Here is an 18950-nt window from a genome sequence, read left to right on the forward strand (position 1 = left end):
TACTTCTCTTTCATTTCTGATTGATTTATATGGATTCTTACTCACTCTCTCTCTCTCTCTCTCTCCTCTCTCTCTCTTTTGATGAGTGTTTAAAGGTTTGCCAATGTTGTTTGTCTTTTGAAAAAACTGGCTCTTGGTTTCATTGATTTTTTAATTTTTTTACAGTCTATATTTCATTACAGTTTACATTGATTATTCAGCTCTGATTTTTATTATTTCCCTCCTTTGGCTCACTTTGGGATGTGTTTGTTATTGTTTTTAAGAGTTCATTTAGGTGTCAGGTTAAATTTTTATTTGGGGAATTTTCTTGTTCTTTGAGATGGACCTGAATTTCCCTCTTTTTTTTTAAAAAAAATTACTCTTCCATTGAAGATATGTTTTATTGATTTTAGAGAGAAGGGAGGGGAAAGAAGGAGAGAGGGAAGGAGGAAGGGAGGGAGGGAGAAAAAGAGGGAGGGAGGGAGAGAAACATCGATGGATGAGAGAAACACAGATCAGTTGCCTCCCATATGCATCCCTGCCAGGGATCAAACCGGAATCAAACTGGCAATCTTTCAGTGTACAGGAGGATGCTCTAACCAACTGAGCCCCAACAGCCCTCCTTGAATTTCTCTCTTAAAACTGCTTTAACTGTGATCTATACATTTTGAGTTATTATATTTTAATTTTCATTTGTCTCAAGATATTTTTTAATTTCTTATTTGATCTCATTGTTAAACCATTCACTGGTCAGTAATATGTTATTTAGGCCCCAGCTGTTTGTGTTTTTCTCTTTTTTTTCCTGGTAATTGATTTTTAGTTTTATACCATTGGGGTCAGAGAAAATGCTTGATATTATTTCAATCTTCTTAAATTTATTGAGATTTCTTTTGTGGCCTAATATGTGACCTAACCTGAAAAATGTCACATGTGCATTTAAAGAGTGTATACTCTGCTGCTTTAAGATGAAATGCTCTAAAAGTGTCAATTAAATTTATCTGGTTTAATGTGTCATTTAAGGCAATGTTTTCTTGTTGGTTTTCTGTCTAGAAAATCTATCCATTGTTGTCAGTGGAGTGTTAATGTCCCCCACTATGACTGTATTATCACTGATCTCTTTCTTTATCTCCATCAATATCTGCTTTATATATTTAGGTATTCCTGTTTTGGATGCACAAATGTTTACAAGGGTTATATCCTCTGGTTAGACTTTATAGAAAAGGAACTAAGGGAAAACTTTATCAACAATTGCTCATAAAAAGAGAAATATGTAATATAATGAAATGTGAGTCATTTATGAAATCTATAGTTTATAAAATAAAACTGCATAATAAACTATTACTCGGTTGATACCATTCCTATAGAATTAATACAACATACTTCTTTCTTCAAATACTAACAGTTATAAAAAGAAAACACTAAAGACCTTAAAGTAGGTGAATGTGCATCAGAATCAACTGCATAGCTTCTTCAAGAACAGATTCTCAGGCCCATCTCCCAGAGACTCAAATTCAACAAAATTAAGATGAGCTAGAGAAGCTGCCTTTTTTAAAAAAGAGCACTCCATAAGGATATGACAGGTGGCCTACTCCTTAAAGGTAGTTCTCTGGAGAAAGGAATTGTTGCATGTTTCTGTTGTTGCCTCATGTGAGTTTTAGACAGAAGTTAGATTAGAGTTAATTAATAATTGAATTTTGTGACACAGGTCTGAATTTCTAATATTCAATGCTGTTAGTTATATTTCCATGTATTTTGGGGCAAGATGGATGGAAGTCAGAGCAATCACCTTTTGGTAACCACTGTAGAGCCTGGATATCTATAGAATTGGAAAAACTTATCCCTTCTGAAAGGAGGTGAGCCATTAAAGGGGGTGCATTGTAAAGGAAGTTTTTTCCCTTTTAAATTTACCTTACCCTTGTAAACACAAGTAAGAACTCAATCAGCATATCCAATTTCTGTATTGTATTTTATATTTCCTCAGAGAAATTACTTTGTCATTGTGATGAATTGAATGTCAGTAAAAAATTTTAACAAGGATTGGGTCAAGGATAGGTAACCAGGCATAACTCCAAGTCCTTTGGTTCTCCCAAGCATAAGCCCACTGGTTTTCAAAGGAAGGTTAATGGAGTTTTTCTTCCTGGTGCACGTCGCACAGGCTGGAGCTTGGACACCTCACTCTTTGAAGGGGTCCTCTGTGGTTGTGCTATCCTTTCCCCTTGTAGGTCACCACACAGGGAGTGGGTGATAGGGTGGGTCCTGACTAGACTGAATCTCTGACCATCTCAAAGTAGCTTTTTCTTTATATTTGTAGTTACAAAAATTCTTTTCTGCTTGGATATAGCTGTTCCTTATGTAGTTTTGGTTTTGGTGTCAATGAGAAGAGATGAACTCATGATCTTCCTACTCTACTATCATTAACTCATGGCCAGGGTCCTTGCTCTAGAATTCCAATTTAGTTTGTCAGTGAAATGTTGTTCCCTGCGGTTGGTGCAATGTCTCCACAACAAACGTGTCTTTAGATCACCAAGTCCCTGCCCGCCCCCTAAACCTAGTAAATGTATTTATAAATATCAAAATTATTTTGAAGCCATTCAGATTTTTAAGCCATTTTTATAGTCTCATAACAAGTTATTAAAATACTAGAGGCCCGGTGCACAAAAATTTGTGCACTCGGGAGGGGAGGGGGGTCCCCCAGCCAGGCCTGTGCACTCTCGCAGTCTGGGACCCCTCGGGAGATAACGACCTGCTGGCTTAGGCCTGCTCCCGGGTGGCAGAGGGCAGACCCAATCCCTAGGTGCAGCCCCTGGTGGGGCTCAGAGCAGGGCCGATTGGGGGTTGGGGCACCGCCCCCTGTCACACTCAAGGCAGGGTCGATGGGGAGCTTGCGGCGCCACCCCCTTTCATGCACAGAGCAGGGCCGATCAGGGGGTTGGGGCGCTGCCCCCTGTCACTCACAGAGCAGGGCCGGTCAGGGGGTTGGGGAGCTGCCCCCTGTCACTCACAGAGCAGGGCCCATCAGGGGGGTTGGGGATCCGTACCCTGTCACACACAGAGCAGGGTCTATCAGGGGGTTGGGGAGCTCCCCCCTGTCACACACAGAGCAGGGCCCATCAGGGGGTTGAGGAGCTCCCCCCTGTCATGCACAGAGCAGGGCCGATCAGGGGGTTGAGGAGCTCCCCCCTGTCACTCACAGAGTAGGGCCAATAGGGGAGTTGGGGCACCGCCCCCTGTCACACACAGAGCAGGGCGGATCAGGGGGTTGGGGCGCTGCACCCTGTCACACTCAGGGCAGAGCCAATGGGGAGGTTATGGCTCTACCCTGTCACACACAGAGCAAGACCCCTGGAGGGTGGTTGGGGCGCCACCCTCTATCACCCACAGAGCAGGGCCAATCAGGGGTTGGGGCGCCGCCACTGTCACACTCAGGGCAGGGCCGATGGAGAGGTTATGGCTCTACCCTGTCACACACAGAGCAGGGCCCTTGGGGGGCGGGGTGGGGCGCCGCACCCTGTCACACACAGAGCAGGGCCGATCAGGGGGTTGGGGCGCCGCACCCTGTCAAACACAGAGCCGCAGGGCGATCAGGGGATTGGGGAGCTCCCCCCTATCAGGCACAGACGCAGGGCGATCAGGGGATTGGGGAGCTCCCCCTATCAGGCACAGAGCAGGGCGGATCAGGGGTTGGGCGCCTTCCCCTGTCACGAACAGAGCAGGGCGGATCAGGGGGTTGGGGCGCCGCACCCTGTCACACACACAGCCTCAGGGCGATCAGGGGATTGGGGAGCTCCCCCCTATCAGGCACAGAGCAGGGCTGATCAGGAGGTTGGGGCGCCTTCCCCTGTCACAAACAGAGCAGGGCAGATAGGGAGGTTGTGGCCCCGCCCCGTCACACACAGAGCCGCAGGGTGATCAGGGGGTTTGGGCGCTGCCCCCTGTCACGCTGATCCCAGTGCCGGGAGGCATATTACCCTTTTACTATATAGAATAGAGGCCTGGTGCACGGGTGGGGGCCGGCTGGTTTGCCCTGAAGGGTGTCCTGGATCAGGGTGGGGGTCCCCACTGGGGTGCCTGGCCAGTCTGGATGAGGGGCTGAGGGCCGTTTTCCCGGCTGGAGAGTGACTGAAGCTCCCAACAGCTCCTTTTTTTCTTTTTTTCTTTTTATTCTGGGCCAGCTTTAGCTCTGAGGCCTCGGCTGCTGAAAGCCGGTTTCTGGCCTTTGTTTTTCCTTCTGTATTTGATACAATGCTGCGGTCAGGCTGGCTGAAGGCAGGCTGACTGAAAGCCGGTTTCTGGGGTTTTGTTTAGCTTCTTATTTGCAACATAGTACATAGTTGCTTAGAGTTGCAGCTGAGAGGCTGGCAACTCAGGTGGGGAACGTTAGAGTCAGCCGTCACTGGAGCAAGCAAGCCTCCCTGTTCGCTTCAGTGCATGGCTGCCGGCCGCCATCTTGGCTGACAGTTAATTTGCATAAGGATATGCTGATTAGCCAATGGGAAGGGTAGTGGTCGTACGCTAATTACCATGTTTCTCTTTTATTAGTGTAGATGTATTTTATGCACTTCAATAGACTTCAAATTGAAAATGATTTTTGTGCACTGTTTTCTTCAGTCATGCATTCATACCATTTACAAATGGATTTACTTTGGGAGAAACTTTGTTGCCACTTTCATGTAAGAATTATTTAGTATTTCCAAAGGAGCAAGCAAGATGTATTTTAATTACACCATAGCTTCAACTAATAAAAAATCTCTACCAGTTTTAAAGATTAACCATTCTGCTGAAAGGGAGTGAATGGGTTCCATGTGTGGCTAATGGAGCTGATTTGATTTAAAGTGGACAAAGTTCACCATACAAACACTTTAATAATGATCATATTATAAGACTACAGCATGAGAATTAGAATACCTTAGAGATGGAAACAGGCTTAGGAAGCATATCTAAACAAATCTGTGCAAGCAAGAGATTCTGTTTGCAACATCGCATGAATGTTTATTCATTTCAAACTAAATTAATAGCTTTTGTTCAATTCAAACATATTTTAAAATATGGTATAGTAATATATAAACCAAATAATAAAAATTAGAAGTGTATTAAATTAAATATTTCTAGGCTTGATTTTAGGGTTATACAGCATAAAATAAAATTTAACTATGGTAGAACATGTACACAAATTACTCTGACATTCTTTCTTTGGAATTACGATGCTACATGGCAACTAGTTATTCATTGTAAATGATAAATAGTTTTATAATTAATAAAACTAAGCATTGCTTCTACAAAATCCAGATTTTAGTAGACTAATGCATCAATTAATGATTAGATATGTTTTGAGAAATGCATCATTAAGCAATTTTGCTAAGCAAACATAGAATGTGCCTACACAAGCCTAGATGGTAAAGCCTACTGCACACCTAGACTATATGTTATAGACCAATGCTCCTAGGCTACAAAACTGTACAGCATGCTACTGTACTGTATACTGTAGGCAATTGCAACACAAATGGAATTGTTTGTGAATCTAAACATATCTAAACATTAAGTTGTATGAGTTCCTTGTATATTTTGGATATTATCCCCTTATAAGATGTATCATTGGCAATATGTTCTCCTGTAGAGTAGGCTCTCTTTTCATTTTGTTGGTTTATTTTCCTGGGAAGAAGCTTTTTATTTTTATAGTAGAGGCCCGGTGCACAAAATTTGTGCACTGGGGGCTCCTTCAGCCTGGCCTGTGTCCTCTAGCAGTCCAGGACCCCTTGGGGGATGTCTGCCTGCCAACTCTTAATAGCCTCCCAGAGTGTGGCTACTATTATCTTCTTTATTTCTGTAGCCTTGGCCTGGTCTCTCTTGTTTCTCCTCTCTTTCTCCTCTTGGTCTTTATTATAGAACATAAAGGTGGCAACTCTCAAGAGGTTCTCTAAGGTACTTTCAGGACTAATAGCCCATTTTTGCAACTTTCTCCTGATGGCTGGGGTCATCTGAGTGATAAATTTGTCTTTTAAATTTAGTTGTCCCTCTTCTGTACCTGGAGTCATGTTGGTGTGCTTAACCAATGCCTCCCTGAGCCTCACTAAAATAAAACACCAAGGAGTTTTCGTCAGCCCCTTGATTAATGGTATTTAGTTTAGAGTAATTAACAGGCTTTGTCTTACTACATCTGAGGCCTTCTATAATACAGAACTGGCAGTGCTTTATCTTCCACCTCTCGGTTTCAGGGTTCTATCGAGGGTCTACAGGAGGGACTGCCTCCTGTCCTATTAAGAAACTCCCTCTCCTTCCCTCAATGTCCTCTACTTCCCCGAGCATAAGTAATAAAACATTCATTCCAAAATTCTCTTGCTTTTTCTAATACAGCTTGCTTTTTAGTGGCTGAGAGGGTCAGGTCTAATATGAGCTTGATGTGTCTATATGAGAGATCAAACATTTGAATCAGGCTTTGGAAGACCTCAATATATATCTTCAATAAATGTTTTTTACATAACAAAATTCATCAAAAAGTTGTCTCTCTTTATGAACCTTTGAAATGTTTTACCAAATTTAGATGATGACAAATTATATCCTTTATTTTATTCTATTAAGGTACAAAATGTAAATTTATCCAATAAAACAGGTAATCCATCAATAAAATCCAAATCAAGACACCTCAAAGTGCAATTAGAGAATTAGAGAATTTCAAAATTAAAACTTTCACACAGTTTGAGCTGTCATTATTTAATTCAGTCCCATCGTTCTTCTGTAATAACAAATTTTAACGTCTTCCTGTTTTTAGTCATTGTAATTCATTAAAAGCTTGCAAAGAAAAGTAAAAAATAAAATGGATGTAGCTGAACACAAACTGAAGCAAATCTGCATGGAGACACAAGAAAACCTGCAAATGGAGGATTTTGTCATGCCATATAATATACTAAATTAACATTTCCAAATATAAGAAATCTGTGCTGTTATTGTCATAATTATTTATAGTCCATTATTGTAATCTGAAAGACACTTTCTAAAACTAATTCTAAAATCCTGAATCCCCCACTGACTGAAATTACAGAAGTATTTAAAAATGCACAAGTTTTTGTGTCTGTGTGTATTGTGTATATATTTGAAGTAAATTTAGTAAACTATCAATCATAGAAGGAATATTTAAGTAATTTACATTAAATTTATACACTAAAGTAAAAGACATATATTAAAATAACTACATTTTATTTACCTGAAAAATGTCTAGGATGCTTTAGTAAAAACACTATTTTAATTAATCCAATAAAAATGACTGGATAAAAAGAATGTGTGTGTCTGTGTGTGTGTTACAGAAACAAAGAGAAAATTTATTTGAAAAGTAATCTAAAATATTTATGTTTCAAGTTTCTATTGAAAAAGTCCCAATTTTGATTCAAAATGAACATATATAAAAACATTATATACTTCTTATATAATACTTCATATATATTAATGAGGGTATTAAAATAAGTGTATTATGATATAATTTCCTTTAAGTTCTAGTTGTAGATTTTTTACTAAGTATTCAGAAAATCAGGTTTAAACAACACTTGCAAAGTTACTGAGCTAATTAATTACACATAAATTATATTTTTCTTTGTGTGCAACTCAATAGATAGTTATACTTCATTGTATTGTGAGAGAATAGGAGTTGCATAACTAGAAATAGGAGCTCCTATTACATGAAATTAGGAATTTAGAAAGGTTTCAAAAATAATTTTTAAAATATTTGACTTGTAAAGATTCCAAATTAGCCAGAAAATGTTTCATTAGCTCTATCCATATTCACTAATAATAATAATAAACATCTGCTCTTTAATTTTATCTCTTCTGAATGTTCTCTGTTAGCAAAACAGAATTTGCATGATGTAAAGGAATTTAATTAATTTTTCCAACCATCCCTATACCCAGAAAATAACCCTGTGTATTATTTTTCTCAATAATTTCTCCTTTAATTGTTTTATTTTACTCTAAGTATTAATTTACTTTAGGTCATTCATAATTTATTTTCTAGTATTTTCTTGATCTATAGACGTTTTATTTAGAGGTTTTAAACTTGACATTTTAGAGTCAATTTCAGAATAAATTTAGCTTCTTTCTATTCATGTGAAATAGAACAGCTTATCTGGTCTTGTGACAGAGCTCTGATTAAACTATGAAATAACTGATATTTACCTTGAAAGTCCTCATCTGAAACTTACCTTTACCTTTAGATAGAAGCATATGTAAGATAAGTTGTTGATGGAGTGGTAGGGGTGATGTAGACAGGAGGATTTTTTTTCTACCTTTCAAAAATATTTTTTTTTAGGAATACCTAAATATATTTTGGACCTTGATTAAACTGTTAATCCTGAATTAGACAAAGAAATAAACCTCATTATACAATTAATATTTTCACTCAAATTATCAGTTATTACAGAAAGTGCATCTTTCCAATTGAAGCTTTTTACATGCAGGGTTTAACAGGGTAGTATCTGTCCCATTATCCCAATTGTCTTTATAAAATATATGCAGCCTGCTACCTAGGAAACTTGAGTGTAGGAGGAGATGTTCTGAGAGACTGCACATGGCTCCAGTTTCCAAGGAAACTCATGCCCTTTTTTCCTGTAAATGTCCAAAGCAGTTGTTTATTAGGAACTGGATTAACAGTCTTTTCAAAGGAGACTCTTTTCATACATATGAACTAAATTGTAAATTGTATTAGCTGTGTTTAATTTTTTTCAGCATGTAGGTTTCAGGTATAAAGTAAAGTCTTATGGATTATCACATATGGGTTTAATATGATGTAATTTAAAATATTAAGAATGCAAAAGCTTGCCCTTTAATAAAAATAAACCATAAATGTATAAGAAAATGTTTTTTTCTGAAAAGTAACTAGCAGATACTGAATGTATACTTATCCAAATACATATGTGTTGAATATGCACTTTTTAATTGATGCTACATGAAAATATTTTCCCTTGAATGCTTTCATATATAACAACTAGAGGCCCGGTGCATGAAATTCCTGCGGGGGGGGGGGGGGGTTGTGTGTGTCCCTCAGCCCAGCCTGCACCCTCTCCAACCTGGGACTGCTGGCTCCCAACTGCTCGCCTGCCTGCCTGCCTGATTTCCCCTAAGAACTTCTGCCTGCCAGCCTGATAACCCCCTAACAACTCCCCTGCCAGCCTGATCAACATTTAACTGTTCCCCTGCTGGCCTGATTGTCCCTAACTGCCCTCCCCTGCCAGTCTGATTGCCCCTAACTGCCCTCCTCTGCCAGCCTGGTTGCCCCCAACTGCCCTCCCCTGCTGGCCCGGTCATGCCTAACTGCCCTCCCCTGCCAGCCTGGTCACCCCCAACTGCCCCCCTTGCAGGTCCGGTGGCCCCCAACTGCCCCCCACTGCAGGCCAGGTTCCCCCCAACTGTCCTCCCTTCCAGGCCTGGTCCCCCGCAACTGCCTTCCCCTGCTGGCCTGGTCCCCCCAAACTGCCCTCCCCTGCTGGCCATCTTTGACCACATGGGGGCAGCCATCTTGTGTGTTGAAGTGATGGTCAATTTGCATATTGCCTCTTTATTAGATAGGATTCAAACTACATTTTTATGTTGAATCCTCTTTATTTTCTATCACTAGATTTTATTGTGCTAAAATATCACATATTACATCTTCTACTAACATTCTTTTTTTTTTTGCTATTGGGTAATTAATATACTCCGAAATATAAAATCTTAAATCTATAAATTTCAAGATGGTTACAGAGTAGGTGAAAGCTACACTTGCCTGCTCCTGGCCCCAAACCAGATTTACAGCTGAATTATAGAGCACTCAACTGAATAATAAATTGAAAGCTAATTGAAATATTACAACCAAGGATTTACAGAAGAAGCCATATAGCCATATATACTGGTAAGAAGGGTTGAGAGGCAGAAAGGGCTAGCCCCTACACATATGTGCCACACTGAGAAGCCAGAGGGATATCTCAGCTGAAAAACTTCCTCCCTCCAGGATCATGGGGGTTCTCAACCTTATGCAGGGATCCCCAACCCAGAGCAACAGAGATAAAAAGAGGAGCCCCCATAGCATCTGATGGTGAAAATCAGTGGGGATTTAGTTTGCCTGGGAGAAAAAGAAGTTGGCTAGAGACCCAAACACTAACGTCTCAGGGTTGAAAACTCCTATTGTTACAGTATCAGCCTGGGGAGTGCACTGCCTGGTCTGTCAACTATTGGCACTTCCACCCTGCCATAATGGTCTGCTGCATAATGGTCTGCTGACTGCACCCAACAAGGACCTTTGCGGCACTCTTTTTTTGGAGAAGCTCTTGGCAGAAATTTAAACAATGATTGAACTGTATAGCTTTAGAAAGGGGACCATTAACCCACCTTGAGGGCACAGCCAATGCTCACACCACCTGTCAAATCACTTGGCCTGCTCTATGACTCTGTGGTCCTGCCCAGCTAAGTTCAGTTCTGTAGGGGGAATCTGAGTGACACCCAGAGCTGGGACTTTTAAAATTCATTTCCTGGGGAAGCTTTTGTTCAGGAATCAGACGGGCAGGAACTGGGTTGTGTAGCTATATCACCACTCCTACCTCTCTTGTGAGCTTGGCATGCACCATTCTGCCAATGAGATATTCATTTGACATGTCTTTCTGGCACCAGGGGCCCAGCCCTGTAGAGCTCTGTCCCTGAAGGGGATCTAAGAGGTGATCAGAGCTTGGACCTTTGGTGCTCATCTAAGACTTTTGCCTAGGAAAAGCAAGAAGTGCCCACCACCTCCTACAGGCTTTCTGGCACCACCGCCAATGGAAGACAGTTTGGATCTGCTATCCCAAGTCCTGGTGGTCCCATACTGCAGAGCTCAGCTCCATGGGGAGAAGAGAGTGCTTCTCAGAGCTGGAATATTCTAGTGTGCTTAGCACATTCTGAGGGCTTTTCTAATACCACCTACCCCCAATGGAAGGCTCTTTTGACTTGTCCTTTTGAGTCCAGGTGGCTCCACCCTCCTGAGCTTGCTCCTGCAGAGGGGACAACTGGATGCACCCAACTGGAACATGCAGCACACTAGTTCTGGGGGAGAGAGAGTTGGAGACTCTGGCAAGGACTGAGTGGATATGGCTTTGGAGTATGGGCCAATTTCTCCTCATTGAGGGATCCACTAATCTGTACACCTGACCCAGGTTGCCTTACACTAGTGAGCTTGCAACCTGTGGAAGGGGCTATGAGTGGCAGCTAGCCTGGGGCCACTGTACAATTTTTCTTTCTTTTTTAAATTTATATTTATTGTTGAAAGTATTAAAGATGTCCCCCTTTTTCTCCCCATTGACCCTATCCACCCCACACCCACCCTCTTCAGGCCTTCACCTCATTATTGTCTGTGTCCGTGGATGATGCATACATGCATATAAGTTCCCCAGTTAATCTCTCTTCTCCACCCCTACCTTTCTTCTGAGATTCCTCAGTCTGTTTCATGCATCTATGTCTCTGGATCTGTGGAGGAAGACCAGGCAACCTCATGGAGAGGCAGCGTAGGTAGAGGAGGACTTCATAGAGCCACAGGCCTCTTATAGACCTACTCCTAGTTCTAATCAGGAGGAAGCCACACCTTGTATACAGATTGGCTCTTCCCATGCACACCCAGGCCCAGTAGATGCAACCACATACAGTGAATAACATGGTAGCTCAAAAAAGGTAGACCAAGACCAGTTACACACAAAATCTGAAATCAACCTGTACCTAAATCCTGTCCAAGTGGACTCAAAATAAACACAACCAGTGGCGGGCTTCAAACCAGAGCTTGTCCCAACTAGCCACACAAGCAGGACTCCTAAAGGGAGATTGCAGAAGGCATCAGACCCTGCTGGGAACAACTCTGCCTTGGGAGGTAGCTCCTGCACAGCACTCATACATTGATTGAGGTTTATCTTTATCATCATTTATCTTTATCATCAGCCAGCCTGAAGAGTTAACTCCAACCAGGAAGGGACCAGCAGAATTCAAGACTCAACTACAACAGAAGAGTGCACAAAAACACATGTAACATTCCTGGAGTACCGAGCTTAAGTGATCTGGAAGATTGTGGCACTGAGCCCAACAAAACACCTATATTATAAAGCCATAATAATAAGTTTTGGAATAATAGCAGATATACCTAATACACAGAGTCAAAATGTTAAGCCAAAGAAATATGCTCCAAATAAAAAAATAAGAGAAATCCTCAGAAAAAAATTGAAATGAAGTAGAGAAAACAAAAATACCAGATGCAGAGTTTAAAACAATGGTAATAAAGATGCTCAATGACTTTAGGGAAACAATGAATGATCGTAGTGAGAACTTAAACAAAGAGATAGGAAACATTTAAAAGGACATAAAATCATTAAAAAGAATCAATAAAAATGAAGAATATAATATGTGAAGTGAAGAATACACTAGAAATCAACAGCAGGTTAAATGAAGCAGAGAATTGAATAAGCAATTTAGAGAAAAAGATAACACTAAGCACCTAGGCAGAACATCAAAAAGAATAGATTTTTTTTTTAATTGAGGAAAGTCTAAGGGCCCTCTGAAACAGCAAGCATAACAACATCTACATAACAGGGATAATAGAAGGAGAAAAGAGTAAGCAAAGGCTGAGACCCCTGTTTGAAGAAATAATGGCTGAAAACTTCCCTAATCTTCAAAAGGAAAAAGCACATAAGTTCAGGAAATGTAGAGAGTTTAAATCAAGATGAACCCAAAGAGGCCCACACCAAGGTACATCATAGCTAAAATGTCAAAAGTAAAAGACAAACAGAGAATCTTAAAGACAGCAAATTGGTTACTTACAACAGAGCTCACATAAAACTTTCAGCTGATTTATCAACAGAAACATTTCAGGCCAGAAGTGAATGGCATAAAATATCCCAAGAGAGGAAAGCAAGGACCTACAACCTAGACTATTCTATGCAGCAAACTTAACATTTAAAACTGAAGGCAAGATCTTGAAGAGGGGAGCAGTGGAGGCCAGGAGCGTGACCACCCCAATACCCATTCTGCCTGAGGACACCACCCTGAACCCAAGCAGTGAGTCACTTACCATCCATAACTCATGAGGGACCACATCTGGGTCCCTGTAGTGAATACCATCCTACCTTGCCACTGGCTCTGAGATACCTGCAGTGACTGCAGGCCAGAGAGACTTCTCACACTGAACCTCCCTACCAAGATCTTGGACCTTACACTTCTGGACCTGGCACTCCTCCACCTTGTGCTCCCAGACATGGTGTGGTGAGTGCAAGTCAGAGGGACCATACACCCCACCTCACCCACCCCTAAGGATTGGGCCCAAGGTGCAGGTTGGGGACCTCCAGCCCGGTGCCCCACCCAGTCCCAAGGACTGTGTGAACAGTGCTATCTGGGGTCACTCAGCCTGGCACCCCATTCAGCTCTAAGGACTGGCAGAGAGGGAAAGCCAGAGAGTGCTAGGGCACAACCTTGTCATGAACACTAGGGTGACACAGTGAGTTGCATGCCAGAGAGCTCTTGGACCTCACAGGAGTCACACACCAGAGGATCTGTGCAGGTGCCCTCACCAACTCCGTGTACCTTCAGTGGACAAAGGCGGAACCAGAACTATGGAGGAAGGGAATACAACTCAGAGTAGAGACATTAAAGGCATGAGACTCAAGGGAGACTCAGTCTTTGGGATAAGGAGTACCGGACTATTAGACCACTAGAGGCTTCAATTTCTCAGAACTCAAGCAGGTTGCCCAGAACCAAAAAGTTTCAGCAACTCACATTACATAGAAACAAATACAAAGAGACAGCGATAATGGGAAGACAAAAAAAAACAATGCCCAAAGGAAAGAAGATGAGGAATCACTAGAGATAAAACTAAATGAAATGGAGACAAGCAATTTGCCAGAGGAAGAATTCAGAGTAATGGTTATAAGGATGCTCAAACATCTGACTGAGAAATTCAACATGTGTAAGAATCAAGAGGAAATGAAGAATGACATAGTTGCAATAGAGCACACAATGGAAATTTCAACAGTAGACTAGAAGAAGCTGAGGATCCAATCAGCAAGTTAGAAGACAAGGTAGAAAAATAAAACACTCAATATGAACAGCAATAGGAAAAAATAAATAAAAGTCAGGAAGAAAGTTTAAGGGAGATTTGGGACAACATGAAACAAAGCAACATCTGAATAATAGGGGTGGAAGAAGAGGTTGAAGTTGAGCAAGGGATAGAAAACCTATTTGAAGAAATATTGACAGAAAAATTCCCTGACTTGTGGAAAACAATAGTCACACAAGCACAGAGAGTCCCAAACAAGAATAACCCAAAAAAGTCCATAACAAGATAAGTTGTTATTACAATGGCAAATGTTAATGAAAAATAAATAATCTTAAGAGCTGCAAGAGAGAGACAGAAAGTTACCTAAGCCTTAGGTATCTCCCATTAGACTATCAAATGCTTTTTCAACAGAAACACATCAGGCCAAAAGGGAATTGAATGAAGTATACAAAGTAATGAAAAGCAAGGAACTGAATCCAAGAATACTCTATCCAGCAAGGCTATCATTCAAAATTGAAGGGGAAATCAGGAGCTTCACAAACAACAAAAAAAAAGGCTAAGGGAAATTATTACCATCAAGCCAGCAATGCAAGAAATCCTAAAGGAATTGATGTAAGAAATAGGAATAGAAGGAGATGGAGAAACACAGACATAAAGGATAAAAATGGCAACAAACAATACTTATCAATAATAACCCTAAATGTAAATCGATTAAATGCTCCAATCAAAAGACATGGGGGGCTGAATGGATAAAAATAGATGACCCATATATATGCTGTCTACAAGAGACCCACATCAGAACAAAGCACCCACACAGACTGAAAGTGAAGGGATGTGAAAAATAGTTTCAAGCAAATGAAAAAAAAGCTAGGGTAGAGATACTTAGATTGGACAGACCTCAAAGTGAAGACCATAACAAGAGATAAGGAAGGCCACTTCATAATACTAAAGGGATTGACATACAAGAGGCTATAACTCTGGTAAACATATATGCCCCCAATACAGGAGCACCCAAATACATCGAAAAGCTTCTGGAAGATATCAAGAGAGAGATTGACAGCAATACAATCATAGTAGGGGACTTTAATACCCCATTGACATCACTGGATAAATCTTCTAGACAAAAAATCAGCAAAGAAACAGCAATACTAAATGACTCACTAGATCAGATGGAACTAATTGACATCTTCAGAATATTTCACCCCAAAGCTATGGAATATACGTTCTTCTCAAGTGCACATGGTACATTTTCAAAGATAGACCAAATATTAGGACACAGGCTAAGGCTCTACAAATTCAAGAAGATTGAAATCATATTAAGCATCTTCTCAGATCACAATAGCATAAAGTTAGAAATCAACTACATTAAAAACAATAAAAAATGATAAAATACTTTGAGGATAAATAGCATGCTATTAAACAATGACTAGATTACAAAAGAGATAAAAGAAGAAATACAAAACACCCTGGAAACAAATGCCAATGAAGTCAGTCCTGCAGTCAGCGCTGGGCTGCCATGGCAACCCAGCACTGACTGCTGTGGCTGCAGGCGCTGTAACCCAGCACTGACTGCTGAGGGGGCTGCAAATCAGGCCTGGAGAGAAGCCTGAAGAGAGAAGCAGGGTCTGATCTGTAGCCTGTGTGGCAGATGTTGATCAGCAATTGTCTCTCTTTCTCTCCCGGTGGGGCCAGCAGCCATGCCTCCATTTCTCTCCAGGCCTCCACCAGGGTTGCTGATCAGCCCCACCTTTCTGATCAGGCCCCCTTGATAGGCCCAGAGATGCTGACTGGCATAGAAACTGACCAATGATAACCAAATCTGGGTGAAGTGTGAGGACCTAATGGCTGCCTAAGGGGCAGAGCTTTTGAAATTAACTGGCATAGAAACTGACCAATCAGAACCAAATCTGGGTCAACTGTGAGGAGCTAATGGCTGCCTAGGAGGCAGAGCTTTTGACGCTGATTGGATAGAAACCGACCAATCAGAACCAAATTGGCCAGCAAAGGAGGGCAGTTAGAGGTGATCAGGAAGGCAGAGGCAGTTAGGGGCCATCAGGCCGGCAGGGGAGGGCCGTTGGGGGCAAGATCAGGCCAGCAGGGGAGAGCAGTTAAGGCATCCCCCACGGGGTCCCCAATTAGAGAGGTGCAGGCTGGTCTGAGGAAACACGCCCCCTCCATGCACAAATTTTGTGCACCAGGCCACTAGTATACTAATAAAAGGGTAATATTTTAATTAGACTGGATAGACCATACATCTTCCAGACATCATTCCAGACATCCTTCCGGACTAAGCCACAGTGGCAGGGGCTTAGGCAGAGGAAGTTATGGGTGATCAGGTAGGCAGGCCAGTGGTTAGGGGTGATGAGGCAGGCAGGCAGAGCCTCATGATCCATTGCTTCAAAAAGGGAGACCCAGGCCTCCTGTCACAGCCTATGGGAGGCACACTTGGTGGCTGGTGACGGGAGGCGCTAGCAGCAGTGGACGCTGCAGGGTGGAGCTGGTGCCATGGTGGCTTCTGAGCAGGCATGGTGCCTGCAGCCTCTGTCCATGGCTTCTGCAGGGCTGGACTGCCACTCCTCCTGCTATAATGCCTGGGCAGATCCATGACCCTTCCATGAATGTGGGCTCTCTGCCAGGGCTTGGCTCCCTGACCGCACTCCCCAGCTCAGCCCTGACTGCAGAGGAGCTGAAATGTGCTGACATCCACAACATTGGGGCCATGATCACCCCTTTGCACTTCCTGGAGGTGAAACTGGGCAAGAGGCCTCAACCTGTGAAAAGTGAGCTAGATGAGGAAGAGGAGTGGAGGAAAAGGCACCAGGAAAAGAACAAAGTGGAGGCAGCCCCATGCAGGAACAAGAAGAAGGAGCAGATGGAGTTTCTGCAGCGGGAATCTGAGTGGCTGGAGCTCATGAATGCTGAGCTGAAAAACGCAGATGGAGGACCTGAAGCAGGAGCAGCAGCAGCTCATCCTGATGCTCAGCCGGCATTGCTCCACATGCATGTCAGGACCAACAGCGTTAAGATCCCCAACTCAGAAGGCAACCCACTGCTGGAGCAGCTGGAGAAGAAGTCACCATGGGCTGGGAGGAGGAAGAAGAGGAGGAGGAGATGAGCAGAGGGAGGAAGAGGAGGGTCCCAGAGGGCTCTTCCTTGCTACATGAAAAACTCTTCAATGAGGCTCAGCACAGCTAGCATCTGCCAGGATTTTTTGTGAAACTCAGATCAGCCACACCAGGGGAAGAAACCCAGGCACAAGTGTTGAGACCAAAGTATTCCTGAGGGGGGCCTGTTCTACCTGGGGCCAGGCTTGCAAGAGGCATCACAGAGGCTTTGGGCCAGAGAGACGCCCAACCTGGTAGCTTCTCCGGCCTCTCTGCCAGGGCACCCACCCAAAGAATCTCCAAGCAGCCAGGAAAAGCCATGAGTTGCAGCCAAAATTAGGCTGAGTATGGAACTCAGAGTGAAACTGCAATCTGCCTGCCCCCAGCCCTGACCCTGATCCTGATGCAAGGCTGGAGAAGGGCATAGTGACGGACTCTGCTATACCCACCCACCATGGTCCAGCTAAGTCCTGCCTGGAGTGGCAGCCAGGGCACACCCTCACTGGCCCTGCTGGAGTTGTTGTGGGCACGAGGCACTGGTGCTCTTCCAAAGCACATACTCACTGAATGTTTACAGACTGGCTGTCCTGGCGGGGCTTTCAACTGCACAAGATTTTTATACTTTCTTTTTTTAAAAATATTTTTTACAAAAAAAGAGTTTAGCCCTAGCCAGCTTGGCTCAGTGGATAGAGCGTCAGCCTGCGGACTGAAGGGTCCAAGGTTCAATTCTGGCCGAGGGCACATGCCTGGGTTGTGGGGTCGTTCCCCAGTAGGGGGTGTACAGGAGGCAGCCAATCAATGATTCTCTCTCATCATTGATGTTTCTATCTCTCTCTCCTTCTCTCTTCCTCTCTGAAATCAATAAAGAAATGTGTTTTTTTTTTAAAGAGTTTATACAAGCAATACATAAATGGATTTCTATAATCACTCAATGTGATACAGTATAAATATGCTATGGTTTGTTTGTTATGACCAGATATTCAGCAGTTATGGCCGTTGTGTGTAACTTCTAAGTACTGTAGTCTCTGAGTGTTGGGGGTGGCAGGGGTGGAGGTGCAGTGTGTTTCCAACCTGGTAAACCCTTCATAGTACTCAGTTCTGTATCGCTCAGTAAACATTACACTTACTTAAAAAGAAAAAAAGAAAGAGGGAGGCCCAGGCTACCCATACAGTGGCACTGCAGTGGGTGGGTGGGGCCTCCCTCTGTAAGGTGATTGATCTGGGCCCTCCCTCCCCCGCCATGGATTGCCCCAGAGAGGGAGGCCCAGGCCACTGTCCAGCAACACTGTGGCAGGTGTGCGGGGCTGGCCAGTGACCACCCTGCAAAGAGAGGCCCAGGCCAGCCAAGTGATCACACCCCATGCCTGTCGCCTGAGAGGGACCTCCCAGTGTGCAGGCTTCCTGAGCCTTACCACCCTGACAGACAGCTCCTGGGTACCTCCGAGAGCCCCTGCTGGGCACAGGCGATTTTAGCCAAGGACACAAGGCAGCAAAAATTGGAAAATATCCCTCCCCAGCTGCTGACATCGGAACACCGCAGTTGCACCTTACCAGCTCGCAGGCCTACATCAAGAAAACCCAAACAGCTTAAGTAGGGAGCTACGCTAGATTATCAAACTCAGGAGATCTGAGAAATCACACAAGCAGCACCCTCCTCAAAAGAACCAGGGTAGCAAAACAGTCAGATCTAGGACACAGAAACAATTAAAACATTAGAGCAAAACATGGGGAGACAAAAAAGCAACCCCCAAAAGAAAGAGAAAGAGGAATCACCAGACAGAGAGTTAAATGAAACCCAGGCAAATAACTTCTCAGAGACAGAATTCAGAGTAATGGTCATAAGAATG

At 43.0% G+C, this 18950-nt stretch overlaps 1 pseudogene; it reads left to right on the forward strand.

Annotated features, from left to right (window-relative positions):
- The first annotated feature begins 13201 nt into the window (after nt 1–13201).
- On the forward strand, nt 13202–18694 carry LOC102429558 (annotated as a pseudogene).
- The last annotated feature ends 256 nt before the right edge of the window (nt 18695–18950 follow it).

The sequence above is a fragment of the Myotis lucifugus genome, unplaced genomic scaffold, assembly GCF_000147115.1.
Source record: "Myotis lucifugus unplaced genomic scaffold, Myoluc2.0 scaffold_19, whole genome shotgun sequence".
Lineage (NCBI taxonomy): Eukaryota > Metazoa > Chordata > Mammalia > Chiroptera > Vespertilionidae > Myotis > Myotis lucifugus.